The following is a 22,077-nucleotide window of genomic DNA, read 5'->3' on the forward strand; positions in this document are numbered from 1 at the left end:
AAATTGTAGTGATTATAATTTTTATACTAAATAAAAATAATAATTTAAAAGTAAAGAATAATTATAATAAATCGATATAAGCAATAGAGAAAGAAAAAAAACCAGACGAAAGAAAGTAATAATTTTGAAATAATAAAATAAAATTGAGGGTATTTTAGTAAATATATTAATTTATTAAATATTAATAACCACATTCCCTCCCCTCCTCTCCCCTCCGAATCCCTCCAATTCGGGGGGACACAAAAAGTGTGATAGGGAGGGATTTTGCTCCCCTCCCCTCCCCTCCTCTCCCCTCCTAATAATTGAACCAAACACATTTTTTTATAAACATTCCCTCCCCTCCCCTCCATTTACCTCGAGCCAAACACACCCTTATAAACAATGAACCAAACACATATTTTTATAAATATCTCCTCCCCTCCCCTCCCCTCCCCTCCCCTCCATCTACTCCCAACCAAACGGACCCTAACAATCTTCTTATTGTTAAACTCAACAACACCTCAAAAACAATCTCTAACAAAACCATGCAACGATGATCCTTACAAACAACTCAACCTTATCAGTTTTCCTAACAGCACAATCATTCGACCAAACAAACCTACGACACCTCCTTCATTAGATCCTGCCCTCCTTGTTGTCTCCAAAGATCTCATCATCAACAAATCAAAACCCACGTGGGCTCGGATCTACCTACCCCACAAAGCACTAGATCTCACCTCCAAGAAACTTCCTCTTTTATTTTTTTTTCATGGTGGTGGATTCATTTTTCTCAGTGCTTTTTCGAAAATTTTCAATGATTTTTGTTTCTACATGGCAAACAACGTTGTAGCGGTTGTCGTGTCGGTGGAATATCGTCTCGCACCGGAACATAGACTCCATGCTGCATACGAAGATGCAGTGGAGGCGCTGCACTGGATCAAAACTAACCAAACAGATGAGTGGTTAAGAAACCATGTTGATTATTCTAATGTTTTTATTATGGGTAGTAGTGCGGGTGGAAATATAGCATACAACGCGGGTCTACGTGTAGCAATGGTGGAAGATGTAGAAGCTGGAGTTTCTAAGATGATCAAAGAGCTTATATTGATTCAACCTTTTTCAGTGGGACCCATAGGACACGTTCGGAGGTTAGGCTTGCTAATGATTCTCATTTGTTGTTATGTTATAATGATGCGTTGTGGGAATTATCGTTACCGGTTGGTGTTGATCGTGATCATGAATATTGTAATCCAATGGTGAGAGATAACGTTTTGAGGTTAAAGAAGGTTAGAGAGTTTGGGTGGTGGGTGTTTGGTGACCGATTGTGACGGTGATACGTGTTGCACCCCAATTTTTGACCTCTGAAATCCCATCATTTTTCTAAGTATCATGATCATTATCATTATTATTTATCATCATGCATATTTTTATTTACTAACAAAAAAATAAAAAGAAAAAAAGTTTGTTGCTTGTGTGTCAAAAACAGGAGAATGATCAAGAGAAAGCTGAAGAAATTAGGGTTTTGAGGCCCACAAGAGGTTCAACATTCTCTCAAGATTCAAAGGTTCCTTCAATCAATATTCAAGTCCAAGGATGGCTCAGTTTAAGGCAGACAACTCTCAAGATCGCCAGAAGCGCCAAATTAGGGTTTTTGTTTTTTTTCCAGGAGAACGAGTTTTTGAGACCTCAAATGGATTTCATGGATCTCCATATGTCTCAAAATACCACCAGACAAATTTTCAAACTTCGATTCGCTCAGACGCACAGTCAACAGCTCAAACAGTCAACAGACGACCAGTTTGACCAAAAAATCAACAGACAGTCAAAAATGCAATTTTTTGTCAACATCCATATTTTGTCAAAAGATTCATCATGTGATCAATGGTTGATCATAATTCATCAAGAAAAGTTCAGAAATCGACAAAACTCAAAATTGCAAAATTAGAGTTTTTTAGCTAAAAGTCAACTGAACTTTGACCGACCATAACTCTCTCATAATTTATCAGAAAAATTCCAACCAAAGCTCATTCTCAAGGAAATTCAATTCTCTACAACTTTGATGTTGGGACCAAGGTCAAGAAATGCTTCCGCCTAAGAGATATAAGCCAAAACATTACGGGTCATTTTGAAAGTCAACAAAAAGCAGTTTTTTGTCAAAGCCCATATCATCAAAATAACTTCTCCAAATGCAAAAACGCTTCCAAAGTGGCTTGTAGAGGACATGTTGGGCTTTCCAAAAAGTTAAAGAACACTTTCATAGGATCAAAATTGAGGGAGATATGCCTTGATGAAGTTGACCTTTTTTTGGAAAAATGCATGAAACAAGTAATGACCAAAATTTGATTTTTTTTCAAAAAGGCCAATTCTTTTGTGATTCAATCTTGATTCCCATATGTCTAAGGGGAATCCACGACCCATCCATGATCCATAACATTTTTATTTCATTTTAATTAAATTTTATTCATTTAAAGTTTAATTAAAGTGAGATAATTCAAGGATAATTCAATGATAATTCAAGGATAATGCAAGGAAGCTTCATGTGATACAAGCAATGATATATTCAAAGCATCAAAGATAAGATTGCAAGATTGGAGAGAATAATAATTGAGTGATTAAACCATGGTTAAGTTTTTTAACTTAGCATAAAAGAATATTCCATTCTTTTTCCACAAAATCAATCATTATTTTTTCCACTTGCTTGGCCTCCTAGATCAAACTCTTTGCCTATAAATAAAGCTTCATTTTCTTCATTAAAGGGAGGAGAAAAAAAGGGAGGAACAAGAGGAGAGCACAACAACAAACACCAAAGCCATAGCATAAGTTTTATATTTTCCAAAAGTTTCAATAAACTTGCAAAAATCAAGGCTCATTCAAATAGCCACTTTCAATCAATTTCAATCACTCTATTCCACTCTTGGGACATCATAGAGTAAGTACAATGTAATTTTTAATATGTAGTAGTGTTAGGAGTTCATGAATTAAAAACTCCATATTTATGCATATTTTCAATTTCTCAAAAAAAAAAAATGTTTTAATTTTAGTTTTAAGTTGATAAAATGTTTATTTAATTTTTAACATAAAAATATTTTATTTCTTTCCATAATTAATTTATCTTGCTTAATTAATTAGTAATTATGTAAATATTGCTTTTTAATTATTTTAAACCAATCAAAAAACTCCAAAAATATTTTCATTTTAGATTTAGGTTTATATTTTTATAATCTAATATTTGACATAAAAATATTTTATTTTTATTCATAGTTAATTTATTTTGCTTAATTAATTAGTAATTATATATATATATTTGCTTTTTTTAATTATTTCTAACCTATCAAAAAATTCAAAAAAAATATTTTATTTTGTTAAATTAGGTTTATATATCATATACTAATTTTATACATAACTAGATCTATTTTTTTTGTTAAGTTTAATTATTTGTATAATTATTTGTTTAATTAGCTTGTTAATTAACTTAAAATCAAATTCCAAAAAAAAATCACAAAAAGAATGAGTTAAGTTTTATTTATTTTATATTTATTTTTGTATATTATTTGATATTGTTTCTTATCTTTTTCCTTTGTCCCGAATCAGAATAAAAGATCAAATATGGCAAAGATTGTATGCAGTTGTTTTAAGACTTTTGGAAATTTATCGTGTAGTCGCTATGATTCTATCAAGCTTCTGATAAATTTTCATTAATTTTAAATCCGAGATCATCATTCACTCACCATCGATCTTCACTAACATCGTGAATATACTTGACTAGCTTCAAGATGATTCACGTGCTAACATACTAACAATTGACTTTAATTTCCGCATTTTATTATATTGTTCTTTATATTTCTTGCTTTATGCTTTATTTTATTATTTATTATTTATATTTCTGTTATTTTTTCTTTGTCCACTTGGACATATTATTTATATTTCTGATATTTTTCCTTTGTCCATTTGGACATATTATTTATATTTCTGCTATTTTTTTTCTTTGTCCATTTGGACATATTATTTATATTTCTGCCATTTTTTCTTTGTCCATTTGGACATATTATTTATATTTCTGCTATTTTTTCTTTGTCCATTTGGACATATTATTTATATTTCTGCTATTTTTTCTTTGCCCATTTGGGCATATTATTTATATTTCTGCTATTTTTTCTTTGTCCATTTGGACGTATTATTTATATTTCTGCTATTTTTCTTTGTCCATTTGGACATATTATTTATGTTTCCGCTATTTTTCTTTGTCCACTTGGACATATTATTTATGTTTCCGCTATTTTTCTTTGTCCACTTGGACATATTATTTATGTTTCCGCTATTTTCTCTTTGTCCATTTGGACGTTTATATTCCGCTATTTTCTCTTTGTCCATTTGGACGCTATGTTTATGTTTCCGCTATTTTCTTTTTGTCCACTTGGACCATACTTTACTTTTATGCTAAAACACTAATAAACAACAAAAAACTAAAAAAACGCTTAAGGTTCTCTCTTGGACTACTGGTTACTATCCCTAGCATTTTGGAGATTCGGACTTATGGACTTAGTGCCTCTGGACCCTTATTCTGTTATTACTCTGTGGTTGTTCTGTCTGGCATTGGATTGTTGTCTGTTTACGTATGCAGGTATTTCCTTGAAAGTCCTTGATGGTTAATTCCAAGGCATTGAGATAAGGATTTTACCCGAAAACAGCCGTTACTCTGCCCGATTTTCATCAAAATTTTAATGTGCTTAATGCAAAGTGGTGCTAAAGATAATAAGTTCATCTGGATCCCCAAGTGGTAATGCGTCGGTCAACTGTTGGTTTCTTATTTTGGTCAGATCATTCTCTCCTTAAACTTTTATTTTATGCACTAGGTTAGCCTTTTCATCTCCTCCCACTTCTTAAATTTTCAAAATCTTCTCCCTTTTTCCAAAATCTTCTTATGTTTGTAAAACCTCTTTTAAAAATCTTTTCTTATAAAATATCTTTTGCCCTTAGTGGCTTTTCTGCAAAAGTTTAGACACGATTAATTGTTGTAGTGAGTTGCGATACCCCACGATTTTGAAATTGATTGATATAATGAGATCTTTTCTGCGTGAGAGAGCTAGTGGCATACTCGTTGATTTTATCCGAGTTGGAGCCCTTCTTTCATTAGCGATGCAAAGAACTCATTTGTTCTCAGGCTCAAGATCAATGGCCGAGTATTTCTCTCCGACGACGATAAAGTGTTTATTCCTTTTAAAAAAAACCGTTTTCCCTTTTAAGCGGAACTACATTAGCTCTGACTTCTCCATTGCACCGAGGAGGCATGTAGGCACAAGGCTTAATGTCTTGCCGAGCTTATTTTAAAAATCAAACAAGAGCAAAAGTGATCTAAGCAAAACTAAGAGCCCATGGATAACCATGGATACAAAGGGTGCTTAAAACCTTCCCTTTGTATAACCAACCCCCCGAACCCAAAATCTGTCAAAAGGTCTTTCCTGTTCTTTTATGCCTTTCCTAAATGTTGGATAAAATAAAAGTCGGTGGCGACTCTTGCAAAAATAAAAAAAATTAAAAAAAAAAAGAGCAAGGAGTCAGTTCGCCTCAAAAAACCGAGTTTACAGAACTGGCGACTCTGCTGGGGAATTGAAAAATCTTTTTAAAAGAGGGGTTACCTTAGAGTTTTAGATCACTTTAATATTTGCTTATACTTGTTTATTTTGTATATATTTGTTATTTCATGATATATGTGTGGTTCCGTCACTTGAGATACATTATGGACAAATCCTAACCCGGATTAAGTACACATAAGAATTAGGTGGAGGGTATAGTCATGTACAGGCGTACGTGAGAATCCTTCCGCTCAGTGGAGGTTCCTTGTTGGTAGTATATGTTTAGCAAGTTCAGTTGCGAAGACATTATTGCTTTCATTGAACTGTAGAAGCTGAGTTGGCTGTAGAACCCATAACCCATCCTGGCCTTATTAGGTTGTGGCGCAGAAACTATTCAGGTGAAGACTTGGATTAGTTGTCATGCGGAGAGCCACACTCAGACGAGTTTTTCTTGAGAATATTATTGGCTCACAAGTTCAGTTGTGCAAGCCGGTAATATCCGAAAGAAGAATGTGGACTCTGACGTATCAGTAGAACATGTTATGCAGGTGATTAACCCTAGTACTATCCCATATTTGGTTCTTTGACCTCATGCTCGTGACGTTGAATTTTGGAACCTACCTTATGTGCACCATGTTTGTGTTACCATTTCTATATATGTGGCATTCATGCATTCATACATTCATAAAAATCTTTTCCTTTGATTTCCAATGAACTCAGAGGTCTTTTTTTGTAAACATCATAAGTTTCATCAAACTCAATGGATCTTGGGTGTTGATGGGGTGAAAATTCTAATCCACCAAAATGGATGATTGATTTTGATGATAACTTGATCAATGCTTTAATCCAATGCTTGAATGTTTGCAGATTAATATCTTAAGTTCTTTGAAACTCAAATAATATAAACAACAATTACATCATTTGCATACATACATTCAGGTTATCCATGAAACTTATCCTTGTCTGTCTCCATCTTTAGAGTTATCTATCTACCATCAAGTTGATTCTTCCTCCTCGAAATCCTCTTCCATAAGGTTTTAGGTCTGATTTTCATTGTCCTTTCCATCAAGGGGCAGCAGGCCATGATTTAGAAAGATGTTTCCCTACTGTTTGCATTTCCTCAGTTGTATTGTTTGCTTTTAAACTTTTTTTTTCATTCCTGAATGGTGATTTTAATGAAATGAGCATCGTATGTTTGAATTCATTTTCATCTACTATGTGTATGTTTATGCTTCTTTTACAAAAAAAAAAAAAAAAAAAAATTCTATTTTGCTTTCTCTATCAAAATTGTGTTTTATGCAAAGATTGGAGGGAGGATGATGACAACGAAATACCCAGGTTGTTGAACTGTATGCTTTCAAATAAAACTTTGCTGACGATGTACAGGCATTGTTTCAATTCCCAAACACTGGAGAAATAAGGAAGTTAATCCCTCGTCAACCCCTTTGAGCCTAGAAGTTGGTGTTTCTTTCTATACGAAATAACCCACATTTTAACCCGGGGCAGGGTAGTTCCCAGTTAATTTGGTTGTGCATTCTATTTTAAGAGAATCATTTAATGCACCTTTTAACAAGTGTTTTAATCACAGGCTTTCCTCCACATACATCAAAGAAGTGTCGGAGATGCCAATCAAAAGCCAATAAGTAGGATAGTCACTATCTTTCAAAAAAAAAGGTATCAAAAAAAGAAAATAAAGGAAAAGCCTGCTAAGTCAAAATCAAAAAATGACTTAGGCAAAAATTAAGGCATCCCGCTGACTGTGAGTTCAAAATAAACAGCTCAGGCAAAAGTTAGGAATATCAAAAAGGAAAAAAGGAGAGATAAGTCAATAAATTCTTAAACCACAAAATGTTGTGACTATCAAAAGGAAGAAGTGACTGCCATCACTAAGTTTTCTTGGCTTGTGAACTATCATCATCACAACAGATAAAATTGCAGAAGTCTCTTAGAACCTGAATGCATATTTTGAATTAACTGGGTTTAGGAATGAAGATCATCACGAAGATGGGGTGGGTTACAAAAAATTTGAGCCTTATACCTTTTATTTTTTAAACCGTGAACCTGACCACGTTACAACCTTCAAAAGCCCTAATTGAAGCAAGGTTTATTTTGAAAGCATACTACAACAAGGTTGCGTAAGCTGACTCCCAAGAGATTTACCAATCATTTATGTTGATACCATATCTTTTCTTTATCTTTTACTTTGGTTGTCTTAACCTTTGTGTTTTGACAAGTGATTCCATTTTCTTTACAAAGTGACTTTGATTTCAAAAATATGTTTTGAGCATTGCATTAAAATTACCATTCTTGAATAAACATTTTATTTGAAAGTAAGTACTTATCTTTCGGGAAGTTCAAACAGTCGAGAAACTTGATCAGTGATCCTATCAGGGGCACGTTCCTTCAAGATCCTGTTGTTCAGATGTTTAATCAAGATTTGTTGATCAGAATATCCTCTGCAAGACTTATACTGGGGCAATCTTCTTCAGCAATACTCAAGCCTAGTTTATCAGTTATTCTCAAAGGATCATTTGTTTGATACAGTTATCAGTGTGACAAGAAGTTTGTTCATGCATCTTCTTTCCAAGCGGATTTTTTTTTTAGAGTTCCTGTGTTGAGGAATCAAAGCTCCAATCTTGCCTCACAAAAGAGTCAATCCCAGTCGTCATGAATAACTACATTGCATTGAGCATTCATCATGCATAGAAAACTTTAACATCATGCATAAAAACAAAATCATGCTCATTTACATTCTTCTAAGGTCCTGTTGTTGTCAACATCTTACCTTGAGATCAAAGTCCAATTTACTTGGCACCTACCCAAACAAATTTATCCTTTTGATTCGTTTTGTCTGTATCTATTTGATATTCTTCATGATATGTCTTGTTTGTTCTGACAATTTTTCAGAACTTTGTCACCTTTTATTCAAAGCTTCTATGGATGTCCCAATTCCCAATAAAGTGTTATTACCTCATTCAATGTCACTCTTGAATGTCTCTGAGTTCAATCATGTTTTATCTTGATTGTCGTTTGATGCTGCTGCATTCATGGTTTATCTTAAAACGCTTTTGATATTTTCTTCTTAAAGTTCAAATCATGTTTTACCATGATTGACCTTGGTGTTCTCTAATCATGTTTTACCTTGATTGTCACTTGGTATTCTCTAATCATGTTTTACCTTGATTGTCATTTGGTATTTTTCAATCATGTTTTACCTTGATTGTCATTTGATGTTATCCAATCATGTTTTACCTTGATTATCCCTTAATGACATCCAATCATGTTTTACCTTGATGGACCTGTGACGATTATCTAATCATGTTTTACCTTGATTGTCCATTGATGATTATCCAATCATGTTTTACCTTGATTATCCTTAATGACATCCAATCATGTTTTACCTTGATTTTCATTCGATGTTGCCCAATCATGTTTTACCTTGATTGTCATTTGATGTTGTCCAATCATGTTTTACCTTGATATTCATTTTATGTAGCCACATTCATGTATGCCTCAGATATTCTCTTCTCAAAGTTCAATCATGTTTTATCTTGAAAGCTTTTGTCAACTGTTTCTTTCTTGTGTGAAGTCTGATTCTATTCCTAGATGACGTATACCTTTTCCCTAGCGGAGTCTATTTACTTCTCCCCATTTGTGTCCTGTTTCCATCTCGTGGAAATCATATGCATTCATAATCATAAGCATTACATTGCATCTCAGGTTCAAAAATTGTGTTTTTATATATATTTAAGTCTCTTCAATCACGTCGAAACGAAGATTTCCAATCTTCACATCTCCGGATAGAAGAAACTTAAATAGGGGCATCTGTTGCACCCCAATTTTTGACCTCTGAAATCCCATCATTTTTCTAAGTATCATGATCATTATCATTATTATTTATCATCATGCATATTTTTATTTACTAACAAAAAAATAAAAAGAAAAAAAGTTTGTTGCTTGTGTGTCAAAAACAGGAGAATGATCAAGAGAAAGCTGAAGAAATTAGGGTTTTGAGGCCCACAAGAGGTTCAACATTCTCTCAAGATTCAAAGGTTCCTTCAATCAATATTCAAGTCCAAGGATGGCTCAGTTTAAGGCAGACAACTCTCAAGATCGCCAGAAGCGCCAAATTAGGGTTTTTGTTTTTTTTCCAGGAGAACGAGTTTTTGAGACCTCAAATGGATTTCATGGATCTCCATATGTCTCAAAATACCACCAGACAAATTTTCAAACTTCGATTCGCTCAGACGCACAGTCAACAGCTCAAACAGTCAACAGACGACCAGTTTGACCAAAAAATCAACAGACAGTCAAAAATGCAATTTTTTGTCAACATCCATATTTTGTCAAAAGATTCATCACGTGATCAATGGTTGATCATAATTCATCAAGAAAAGTTCAGAAATCGACAAAACTCAAAATTGCAAAATTAGAGTTTTTTAGCTAAAAGTCAACTGAACTTTGACCGACCATAACTCTCTCATAATTTATCAGAAAAATTCCAACCAAAGCTCATTCTCAAGGAAATTCAATTCTCTACAACTTTGATGTTGGGATCAAGGTCAAGAAATGCTTCCGCCTAAGAGATATAAGCCAAAACATTACGGGTCATTTTGAAAGTCAACAAAAAGCAGTTTTTTGTCAAAGCCCATATCATCAAAATAACTTCTCCAAATGCAAAAACGCTTCCAAAGTGGCTTGTAGAGGACATGTTGGGCTTTCCAAAAAGTTAAAGAACACTTTCATAGGATCAAAATTGAGGGAGATATGCCTTGATGAAGTTGACCTTTTTTTGGAAAAATGCATGAAACAAGTAATGACCAAAATTTGATTTTTTTTCAAAAAGGCCAATTCTTTTGTGATTCAATCTTGATTCCCATATGTCTAAGGGGAATCCACGACCCATCCATGATCCATAACATTTTTATTTCATTTTAATTAAATTTTATTCATTTAAAGTTTAATTAAAGTGAGATAATTCAAGGATAATTCAATGATAATTCAAGGATAATGCAAGGAAGCTTCATGTGATACAAGCAATGATATATTCAAAGCATCAAAGATAAGATTGCAAGATTGGAGAGAATAATAATTGAGTGATTAAACCATGGTTAAGTTTTTTAACTTAGCATAAAAGAATATTCCATTCTTTTTCCACAAAATCAATCATTATTTTTTCCACTTGCTTGGCCTCCTAGATCAAACTCTTTGCCTATAAATAAAGCTTCATTTTCTTCATTAAAGGGAGGAGAAAAAAAGGGAGGAACAAGAGGAGAGCACAACAACAAACACCAAAGCCATAGCATAAGTTTTATATTTTCCAAAAGTTTCAATAAACTTGCAAAAATCAAGGCTCATTCAAATAGCCACTTTCAATCAATTTCAATCACTCTATTCCACTCTTGGGACATCATAGAGTAAGTACAATGTAATTTTTAATATGTAGTAGTGTTAGGAGTTCATGAATTAAAAACTCCATATTTATGCATATTTTCAATTTCTCAAAAAAAAAATGTTTTAATTTTAGTTTTAAGTTGATAAAATGTTTATTTAATTTTTAACATAAAAATATTTTATTTCTTTCCATAATTAATTTATCTTGCTTAATTAATTAGTAATTATGTAAATATTGCTTTTTAATTATTTTAAACCAATCAAAAAACTCCAAAAATATTTTCATTTTAGATTTAGGTTTATATTTTTATAATCTAATATTTGACATAAAAATATTTTATTTTTATTCATAGTTAATTTATTTTGCTTAATTAATTAGTAATTATATATATTTGCTTTTTTTAATTATTTCTAACCTATCAAAAAATTCAAAAAAAAATATTTTATTTTGTTAAATTAGGTTTATATATCATATACTAATTTTATACATAACTAGATCTATTTTTTTGTTAAGTTTAATTATTTGTATAATTATTTGTTTAATTAGCTTGTTAATTAACTTAAAATCAAATTCCAAAAAAAAATCACAAAAAGAATGAGTTAAGTTTTATTTATTTTATATTTATTTTTGTATATTATTTGATATTGTTTCTTATCTTTTTCCTTTGTCCCGAATCAGAATAAAAGATCAAATATGGCAGAGATTGTATGCAGTTGTTTTAAGACTTTTGGAAATTTATCGTGTAGTCGCTATGATTCTATCAAGCTTCTGATAAATTTTCATTAATTTTAAATCCGAGATCATCATTCACTCACCATCGATCTTCACTAACATCGTGAATATACTTGACTAGCTTCAAGATGATTCACGTGCTAACATACTAACAATTGACTTTAATTTCCGCATTTTATTATATTGTTCTTTATATTTCTTGCTTTATGCTTTATTTTATTATTTATTATTTATATTTCTGTTATTTTTTCTTTGTCCACTTGGACATATTATTTATATTTCTGATATTTTTCCTTTGTCCATTTGGACATATTATTTATATTTCTGCTATTTTTTTTCTTTGTCCATTTGGACATATTATTTATATTTCTGCCATTTTTTCTTTGTCCATTTGGACATATTATTTATATTTCTGCTATTTTTTCTTTGTCCATTTGGACATATTATTTATATTTCTGCTATTTTTTCTTTGCCCATTTGGGCATATTATTTATATTTCTGCTATTTTTTCTTTGTCCATTTGGACGTATTATTTATATTTCTGCTATTTTTCTTTGTCCATTTGGACATATTATTTATGTTTCCGCTATTTTTCTTTGTCCACTTGGACATATTATTTATGTTTCCGCTATTTTTCTTTGTCCACTTGGACATATTATTTATGTTTCCGCTATTTTCTCTTTGTCCATTTGGACGTTTATATTCCGCTATTTTCTCTTTGTCCATTTGGACGCTATGTTTATGTTTCCGCTATTTTCTTTTTGTCCACTTGGACCATACTTTACTTTTATGCTAAAACACTAATAAACAACAAAAAACTAAAAAAACGCTTAAGGTTCTCTCTTGGACTACTGGTTACTATCCCTAGCATTTTGGAGATTCGGACTTATGGACTTAGTGCCTCTGGACCCTTATTCTGTTATTACTCTGTGGTTGTTCTGTCTGGCATTGGATTGTTGTCTGTTTACGTATGCAGGTATTTCCTTGAAAGTCCTTGATGGTTAATTCCAAGGCATTGAGATAAGGATTTTACCCGAAAACAGCCGTTACTCTGCCCGATTTTCATCAAAATTTTAATGTGCTTAATGCAAAGTGGTGCTAAAGATAATAAGTTCATCTGGATCCCCAAGTGGTAATGCGTCGGTCAACTGTTGGTTTCTTATTTTGGTCAGATCATTCTCTCCTTAAACTTTTATTTTATGCACTAGGTTAGCCTTTTCATCTCCTCCCACTTCTTAAATTTTCAAAATCTTCTCCCTTTTTCCAAAATCTTCTTATGTTTGTAAAACCTCTTTTAAAAATCTTTTCTTATAAAATATCTTTTGCCCTTAGTGGCTTTTCTGCAAAAGTTTAGACACGATTAATTGTTGTAGTGAGTTGCGATACCCCACGATTTTGAAATTGATTGATATAATGAGATCTTTTCTGCGTGAGAGAGCTAGTGGCATACTCGTTGATTTTATCCGAGTTGGAGCCCTTCTTTCATTAGCGATGCAAAGAACTCATTTGTTCTCAGGCTCAAGATCAATGGCCGAGTATTTCTCTCCGACGACGATAAAGTGTTTATTCCTTTTAAAAAAAAACCGTTTTCCCTTTTAAGCGGAACTACATTAGCTCTGACTTCTCCATTGCACCGAGGAGGCATGTAGGCACAAGGCTTAATGTCTTGCCGAGCTTATTTTAAAAATCAAACAAGAGCAAAAGTGATCTAAGCAAAACTAAGAGCCCATGGATAACCATGGATACAAAGGGTGCTTAAAACCTTCCCTTTGTATAACCAACCCCCCGAACCCAAAATCTGTCAAAAGGTCTTTCCTGTTCTTTTATGCCTTTCCTAAATGTTGCATAAAATAAAAGTCGGTGGCGACTCTTGCAAAAATAAAAAAAATTCAAAAAAAAAAGAGCAAGGAGTCAGTTCGCCTCAAAAAACCGAGTTTACAATACGCTTGTGGACCGTTCGATTGGGTTAGTGAGATTGATGGAGGAGAATGAAGTGAATGTTGTGGGACATTTTACAAATGGAGGTTATCATGGTGTTCAAGATAGTGAGCCTTTGAAAGCAGTGGAACTTTTTTGGGGTGATTAAAAAATTTATTTCATCTTTGCATAGTCACACTATGTAATGAATGAAGTACATTGATTGTGTTAGTGGGATGTGTTTAATATGTTTAGAAAATGAGAATAAATATCAATAAAACTAGTATGTTGTTTATTATAGCATTTTGTTTATTATTATTATTTCTTTTGAATAAATATTTTTATAATAATAACTAGTAAAGAACCCGTGCGTGCGCACGGGTCGCGCAAAATCGATATATATATATATATATATATATATATGAATTAAGAGAAAAATAAATGTCTTAAATGATAATTGTCATATAAATATTAATTTAATTTTTCAGGTTGTAGTTGTCATGATATACATAGAATTTACGTTGAAGAAAGTATGAGAATAATTGTATCAACAAATGACTTTTTTCATTCATAAAATGCCCGCGTGTCCTCCACGTCTCACATATGTGGTTTTGCAGGGCAGGGTAACGTTTTATGACCCTTGTATCCATTTATAAAAATATTTGAAATTTATTTCCATTTATATAAAAAAATTATATCAACAATTGACTTTTTTCCGTTTATAAAAATATTTGTAACTTACTCCCATTTATAAAAATAATCGTATCAATCGTTGACTTTTTCATGTATATAAAAATATTTGTAACTTAGTGCCGTTTTTAAAAATAATTTTATTAAGGTAGACTTTTCCCGTTTATAAAAATATTTGTAACTTATTCTCATTTATAAAAATAAGTGTATCAACAGTTGAATTTTTCCCGTTTATAAAAGTATTCGTAACTTATTTCTATTTATAAAAATAATTGTATCAACAATTGACTTTTCTCATCTATAAAAATATCTATAACATATTACCGTTTATAAAAATAATTGTATCAACAATAAACTTTTTTCTGTTTATAAAAATATTTGTAACTTATTCCGATATAATTATTCTCTTTTATATAATTGAATTAATTAATTAATATTTTAAATGTATCTCTTAAATTAAACATGAGGATTATTGATTAATTAATAATGAAAACTATAGCAAAATTTATATATTATATATAAATATAAGTGTTTTTTTATGAAATAACAATTAAAAAGAGTTTAATAAATATTTATTGATATCGAAAGATAGTTTTAAACAATTGTGAAATTATCAATCTATCTTTTTAAAATAATTTTGTAAATTCGCATTATCCAATTAATTATTAATTGTCAACGTAAATTATTTTTATTTTTCTTAAAAGTAAAAGAAAAAATAATTATTTTGTATTTAGCTTTTTAATTTGATTTTCCATTAAAGAAATCTAATATTCACGTTTTCAATTAACCCACTTTTAAATTAACTCTCATTATCATAAAAATGATTTAACCTACAATCATTTTTCCAAATAGTTATTTTTAATTAATTTATAATAAATAATAAAAATTAAATTTTTAATTTTTTTATTACAAAAAATCTAATACCCTAACAGATTTGATTTGCTGTTGAAAAATAATATTTTATCAATAATTGACTTTAATATAATTCACTTATCTCTACTATTTTAGTATAATTTGATTTAAAAATTAAATTAATTTTTTTTATTTGTTAATAGAAAGAATAAAACATTTGGAGTTTCTAACCTTAGATAAATCAATCTCGATTTTGTGTGAAATGGAAGTGATTCATAGAATCGAAATATATAAACTCTCCATTCATTTATGAATTTTGTGTGAGAATCTTTAATATATTTAAAACCCAATACTTAGCACCTCTATTAACGCCTAATTTTTTTCACATCCCCTAAGAAGAGATATTCTTACATTTTCCTTATTTATCTCAATCACATATATGAATTTATTTGTACTATTAATTAGTCTGTCATTAATAATAATTATAGTAGAATTAATTTTTAATTAATAAATTTTTAACGCAAAATCACATTTAGGTACTAAAAAAAGATTATTAAATTGTTTTAATTATGATAATTAAGTAAAATTGATAATATACTTACTTTATTGTATTAAAAGTAGATTGCATTAAATATATTTATTTAAAAAATGGTTCAAAGGGCTACGTGTAGCAATGGTGGAAGATGTAAAAGCTGGAGTTTCTAAGATGATCAAAGAGCTTATATTGATTCAACCTTTTTCAGTGGGACCCATAGGACACGTTCGGAGGTTAGGCTTGCTAATGATTCTCATTTGTTGTTATGTTATAATGATGCGTTGTGGAAATTATCGTTACCGGTTGGTGTTGATCGTGATCATGAGTATTGTAATCCAATGGTGAGAGATAACGTTTTGAGGTTAAAGAAGGTTGGAGAGTTTGGGTGGTGGGTGTTTGGTGACCGATTGTGACGGTGATCCGCTTGTGGACCGTTCGATTGGGTTAGTGAGATTGATGGAGGAGAATGGAGTGAATGTTGTGGGACATTTTACAAATGGAGGTTATCATGGTGTCCAAGATATTGAGAAATTTATTTCATCTTTGCATAGTCACACTATGTAATGAATGAAGTACATTGATTGTGTTAGTGAGATGTGTTTAATATGTTTAGAAAATGAGAATAAATATCAATAAAACTAGTATGTTGTTTATTATAGCATTTTGTTTATTATTATGGGTAATGCTAACTTGTGCCCCAAGGGCACATGTTTAGAAATCTATAAATGGAATATTTGTGTTGGATATAGAAATTTTGTGTTTGAAAATTGTGCATTAATTTGATTAAAAGTTCATAGTTAATTTATTTATTTATTTTTTCAATACAAACATTTCATTTATAGATTTCTAAACTTGTGCCCCAAGGGCACAAGTTAGCATTACCCTATTATTATTATTTCATTTGAATAAATATTTTTATAATAATAACTAGTAAAGGACCCGTGCGTGCGCACGGGTCGCGCAAAATCAATATATATGAATTAAGAGAAAAATAAATGTCTTAAATGATAATTGTCTTATAAATATTAATTTAATTTTTCAGGTTGTAGTTGTCATGATATACATAGAATTTACGTTGAAGAATGTATGAGAATAATTGTATCAACAAATGACTTTTTTCATTCATAAAATGCCCGCGTGTCCTCCACGTCTCACATATGTGGTTTTGCAGGACAGGGTAACGTTTTATGACCCTTGTATCCATTTATAAAAATATTTGAAATTTATTTCCATTTATATAAAAAAATTATATCAACAATTGACTTTTTTCCGTTTATAAAAATATTTGTAACTTACTCCCATTTATAAAAATAATCGTATCAATCGTTGACTTTTTCATGTATATAAAAATATTTGTAACTTAGTGCCGTTTTTAAAAATAATTTTATTAAGGTAGACTTTTCCCGTTTATAAAAATATTTGTAACTTATTCTCATTTATAAAAATAAGTGTATCAACAGTTGAATTTTTCCCGTTTATAAAAGTATTCGTAACTTATTTCTATTTATAAAAATAATTGTATCAACAATTGACTTTTCTCATCTATAAAAATATCTATAACATATTACCGTTTATAAAAATAATTGTATCAACAATAAACTTTTTTCTGTTTATAAAAATATTTGTAACTTATTCCGATATAATTATTCTCTTTTATATAATTGAATTAATTAATTAATATTTTAAATGTATCTCTTACATTAAACATGAGGATTATTGATTAATTAATAATGAAAACTATAGCAAAATTTATATATTATATATAAATATAAGTTTTTTTTTATGAAATAACAATTAAAAAGAGTTTAATAAATATTTATTGATATCGAAAGATAGTTTTAAACAATTGTGAAATTATCAATCTATTTTTTTAAAATAATTTTGTAAATTCGCATTATCCAATTAATTATTAATTGTCAACGTAAATTATTTTTATTTTTCTTAAAAGTAAAAGAAAAAATAATTATTTTGTATTTAGCTTTTTAATTTGATTTTCCATTAAAGAAATCTAATATTCACGTTTTCAATTAACCCACTTTTAAATTAACTCTCAGTATCATAAAAATGATTTAACCTACAATCATTTTTCCAAAAAGTTATTTTTAATTAATTTATAATAAATAATAAAAATTAAATTTTTAATTTTTTTATTACAAAAAATCTAATACCCTAACAGATTTGATTTGCTGTTGAAAAATAATATTTTATCAATAATTGACTTTAATATAATTCACTTATCTCTACTATTTTAGTATAATTTGATTTAAAAATTAAATTAATTTTTTTTATTTGTTAATAGAAAGAATAAAACATTTGGAGTTTCTAACCTTAGATAAATCAATCTCGATTTTGTGTGAAATGGAAGGGATTCATAGAATCGAAATATATAAACTCTCCATTCATTTATGAATTTTGTGTGAGAATCTTTAAAATATTAAAACCCAATACTTAGCACCTCTATTAACGCCTAATTTTTTTCACATCCCCTAAGAAGAGATATTCTTACATTTTCCTTATTTATCTCAATCACATATATGAATTTATTTGTACTATTAATTAGTCTGTCATTAATAATAATTATAGTAGAATTAATTTTTAATTAATAAATTTTTAACGCAAAATCACATTTAGGTACTAAAAAAAGATTATTAAATTGTTTTAATTATGATAATTAAGTAAAATTGATAATATACTTACTTTATTGTATTAAAAGTAGATTGCATTAAATATATTTATTTAAAAAATGGTTCAAAGGGCTACGTGTAGCAATGGTGGAAGATGTAGAAGCTGGAGTTTCTAAGATGATCAAAGAGCTTATATTGATTCAACCTTTTTCAGTGGGACCGTTAGGACACGTTCGGAGGTTAGGCTTGCTAATGATTCTCATTTGTTGTTATGTTATAATGATGCGTTGTGGAAATTATCGTTACCGGTTGGTGTTGATCGTGATCATGAGTATTGTAATCCAATGGTGAGAGATAACGTTTTGAGGTTAAAGAAGGTTGGAGAGTTTGGGTGGTGGGTGTTTGGTGACCGATTGTGACGGTGATCCGCTTGTGGACCGTTCGATTGGGTTAGTGAGATTGATGGAGGAGAATGGAGTGAATGTTGTGGGACATTTTACAAATGGAGGTTATCATGGTGTTCAAGATAGTGAGAAATTTATTTCATCTTTGCATAGTCACACTATGTAATGAATGAAGTACATTGATTGTGTTAGTGGAATGTGTTTAATATGTTTAGAAAATGAGAATAAATATCAATAAAACTAGTATGTTGTTTATTATAGCATTTTGTTTATTATTATTATTTCATTTGAATAAATATTTTTATAATAATAACTAGTAAAGGACCCGTGCGTGCGCACGGGTCGCGCAAAATCAATATATATGAATTAAGAGAAAAATAAATGTCTTAAATGATAATTGTCATATAAATATTAATTTAATTTTTCAGGTTGTAGTTGTCATGATATACATAGAATTTACGTTGAAGAAAGTATGAGAATAATTGTATCAACAAATGACTTTTTTCATTCATAAAATGCCCGCGTGTCCTCCACATCTCACATATGTGGTTTTGCAGGGCAGGGTAACGTTTTATGACCCATGTATCCATTTATAAAAATATTTGAAATTTATTTCCATTTATATAAAAAAATTGTATCAACAATTGACTTTTTTCCGTTTATAAAAATATTTGTAACTTACTCCCATTTATAAAAATAATCGTATCAATCGTTGACTTTTTCATGTATATAAAAATATTTGTAACTTAGTGCCGTTTTTAAAAATAATAGTATTAAGGTAGACTTTTCCCGTTTATAAAAATATTTGTAACTTATTATTATTTATAAAAATAAGTGTATCAATAGTTGAATTTTTCCCGTTTAAAAAAATATTCATAACTTATTTCTGTTTATAAAAATAATTGTATCAACAATTGACTTTTCTCATCTATAAAAATATCTATAACATATTACCGTTTATAAAAATAATTGTATCAACAATAAACTTTTTCCTGTTTATAAAAATATTTGTAACTTATTCTGATATAATTATTCACTTTTATATAATTGAATTAGTTAATTAATATTTTAAATGTATCCCTTAAATTAAACATGAGGATTATTGATTAATTAATAATGAAAACTATAGCAAAATTTATAAATTATATATAAATATAAGTATTTTTTTATGAAATAACAATTAAAAAGAGTTTGATAAATATTTATTGATACCGAAAGATGGTTTTAAACAATTGTGAAATTATCAATCTATCTTTTTAAAATAATTTTGTAATTTCGCATAATCCAATTAATTATTAGTTGTCAACATAAATTATTTTTATTTTTCTTAAAAGTAAAAGAAAAAATAATTATTTTGTATTTAGCTTTTTAATTTGATTTTCCATTAAAGAAATCTAATATTCACATTTTCAATTAACCCACTTTTAAATTAACTCTCATTATCATAAAAATGATTCAACCTACATTCATGTTTTCAAAAAGTTATTTTTAATTGATTTATAATAAATAATAAAAATTAAACTTTTAATTTTTTTATTACAAAAAATCTAATACCTTAACAGATTTGATTTGCTGTTGAAAAATAATATTTTATCAATAATTGACTTTAATATAATTCACTTATCTCTATTATTTTAGTATAATTTGATTTAAAAATTAATTTAATTTTTTTATTTGTTAATAGAAAGAATAAAACATTTGGAGTTTCTAACCTTAGATAAATCAGTCTCGATTTTGTGTGAAATGGAAGTGATTCATAGAATCGAAATATATAAACTCTCCATTCATTTATGAATTTTGTGTGAGAATCTTTAATATATTAAAACTCAATACTTAGCACCTCTATTAACGCCTAATTTTTTTCACATCCCCTAAGAAGAGATATTCTTACATTTTCCTTATTTATCTCAATCACTTATATGAATTTATTTGTACTATTAATTAGTCTGTCATTAATAATAATTATAGTAGAATTAATTTTTAATTAGTAAATTTTTAACGCAAAATCACATTTAGGTACTAAAAAAGATTATTAAATTATTTTAATTATGATAATTAAGTAAAATTGATAATATACTTACTTTATTGTATTAAAAGTAGATTGCATTAAATATATTTATTTAAAAAATGGTTCAAAGGGCTACGTGTAGCAATGGTGGAAGATGTAGAAGCTGGAGTTTCTAAGATGATCAAAGGCTTATATTGATTCAACCTTTTTTTTCAGTGGGACCCATAGGACACGTTCGGAGGTTAGGCTTGCTAATGATTCTCATTTGTTGTTATGTTATAATGATGCGTTGTGGGAATTATCGTTACCGGTTGGTGTTGATCGTGATCATGAGTATTGTAATCCAATGGTGAGAGATAATGTTTTGAGGTTAAAGAAGGTTAGAGGGTTTGGGTGGTGGGTGTTTGGTGATCGATTGTGACGGTTATCCGCTTGTGGACCGTTCGATTGGGTTAGTGAGATTGATGGAGGTGAATGGAGTGAATATTGTGGGACATTTTACAAAAGGAGGTTATCATGGTGTTCAAGATAGTGAGCCTTTGAAAGCAATGGAACTTTTTGGGGGTGATTAAAAAATTTATTTCATCTTTGCATAGTCACACTATGTAATGAAGTACATTGATTGTGTTAGTGGGATGTGTTTAATATGTTTAGAAAATGAGAATAAATATCAATAAAACTAGTATTTTGTTTATTATAGCATTTTGTTTATTATTATTATTTCATTTGAATAAATATTTTTATAATAATAACTAGTAAAGGACCCGTGCGTGCGCACGGGTCGCGCAAAGTCGATATATATGAATTAAGAGAAGAATAAATGTCTTAAATGATAATTGTCATATAAATATTAATTTAATTTTTCAGGTTGTAGTTATCATGATATACATAGAATTTACGTTGAAGAAAGTATGAGAATAATTGTATCAACAATTGACTTTTTTCATTCATAAAATGCCCGCGTGTCCTCCACGTCTCACATATGTGGTTTTGCAGGGCAGGGTAACGTTTTATGACCCTTGTATCCATTTATAAAAATATTTGAAATTTATTTCCATTTATATAAAAAAATTATATCAACAATTGACTTTTTTTCCGTTTATAAAAATATTTGTAACTTACTCCCATTTATAAAAATAATCGTATCAATCGTTGACTTTTTCATGTATATAAAAATATTTGTAACTTAGTGCCGTTTTTAAAAATAATTTTATTAAGGTAGACTTTTCCCGTTTATAAAAATATTTGTAACTTATTCTCATTTATAAAAATAAGTGTATTAACAGTTGAATTTTTCCCGTTTATAAAAATATTCGTAACTTATTTCTATTTATAAAAATAATTGTATCAACAATTGACTTTTCTCAT

General features: G+C 29.4%; 1 pseudogene; it reads left to right on the forward strand.

Annotated features, from left to right (window-relative positions):
- Nucleotides 1-465: 465 nt before the first annotated feature.
- On the forward strand, nucleotides 466-21,406 carry LOC131649691 (carboxylesterase 1-like; annotated as a pseudogene).
- The last annotated feature ends 671 nt before the right edge of the window (nucleotides 21,407-22,077 follow it).

Source organism: Vicia villosa, linkage group LG2, assembly GCF_029867415.1.
Source record: "Vicia villosa cultivar HV-30 ecotype Madison, WI linkage group LG2, Vvil1.0, whole genome shotgun sequence".
NCBI lineage: Eukaryota > Viridiplantae > Streptophyta > Magnoliopsida > Fabales > Fabaceae > Vicia > Vicia villosa.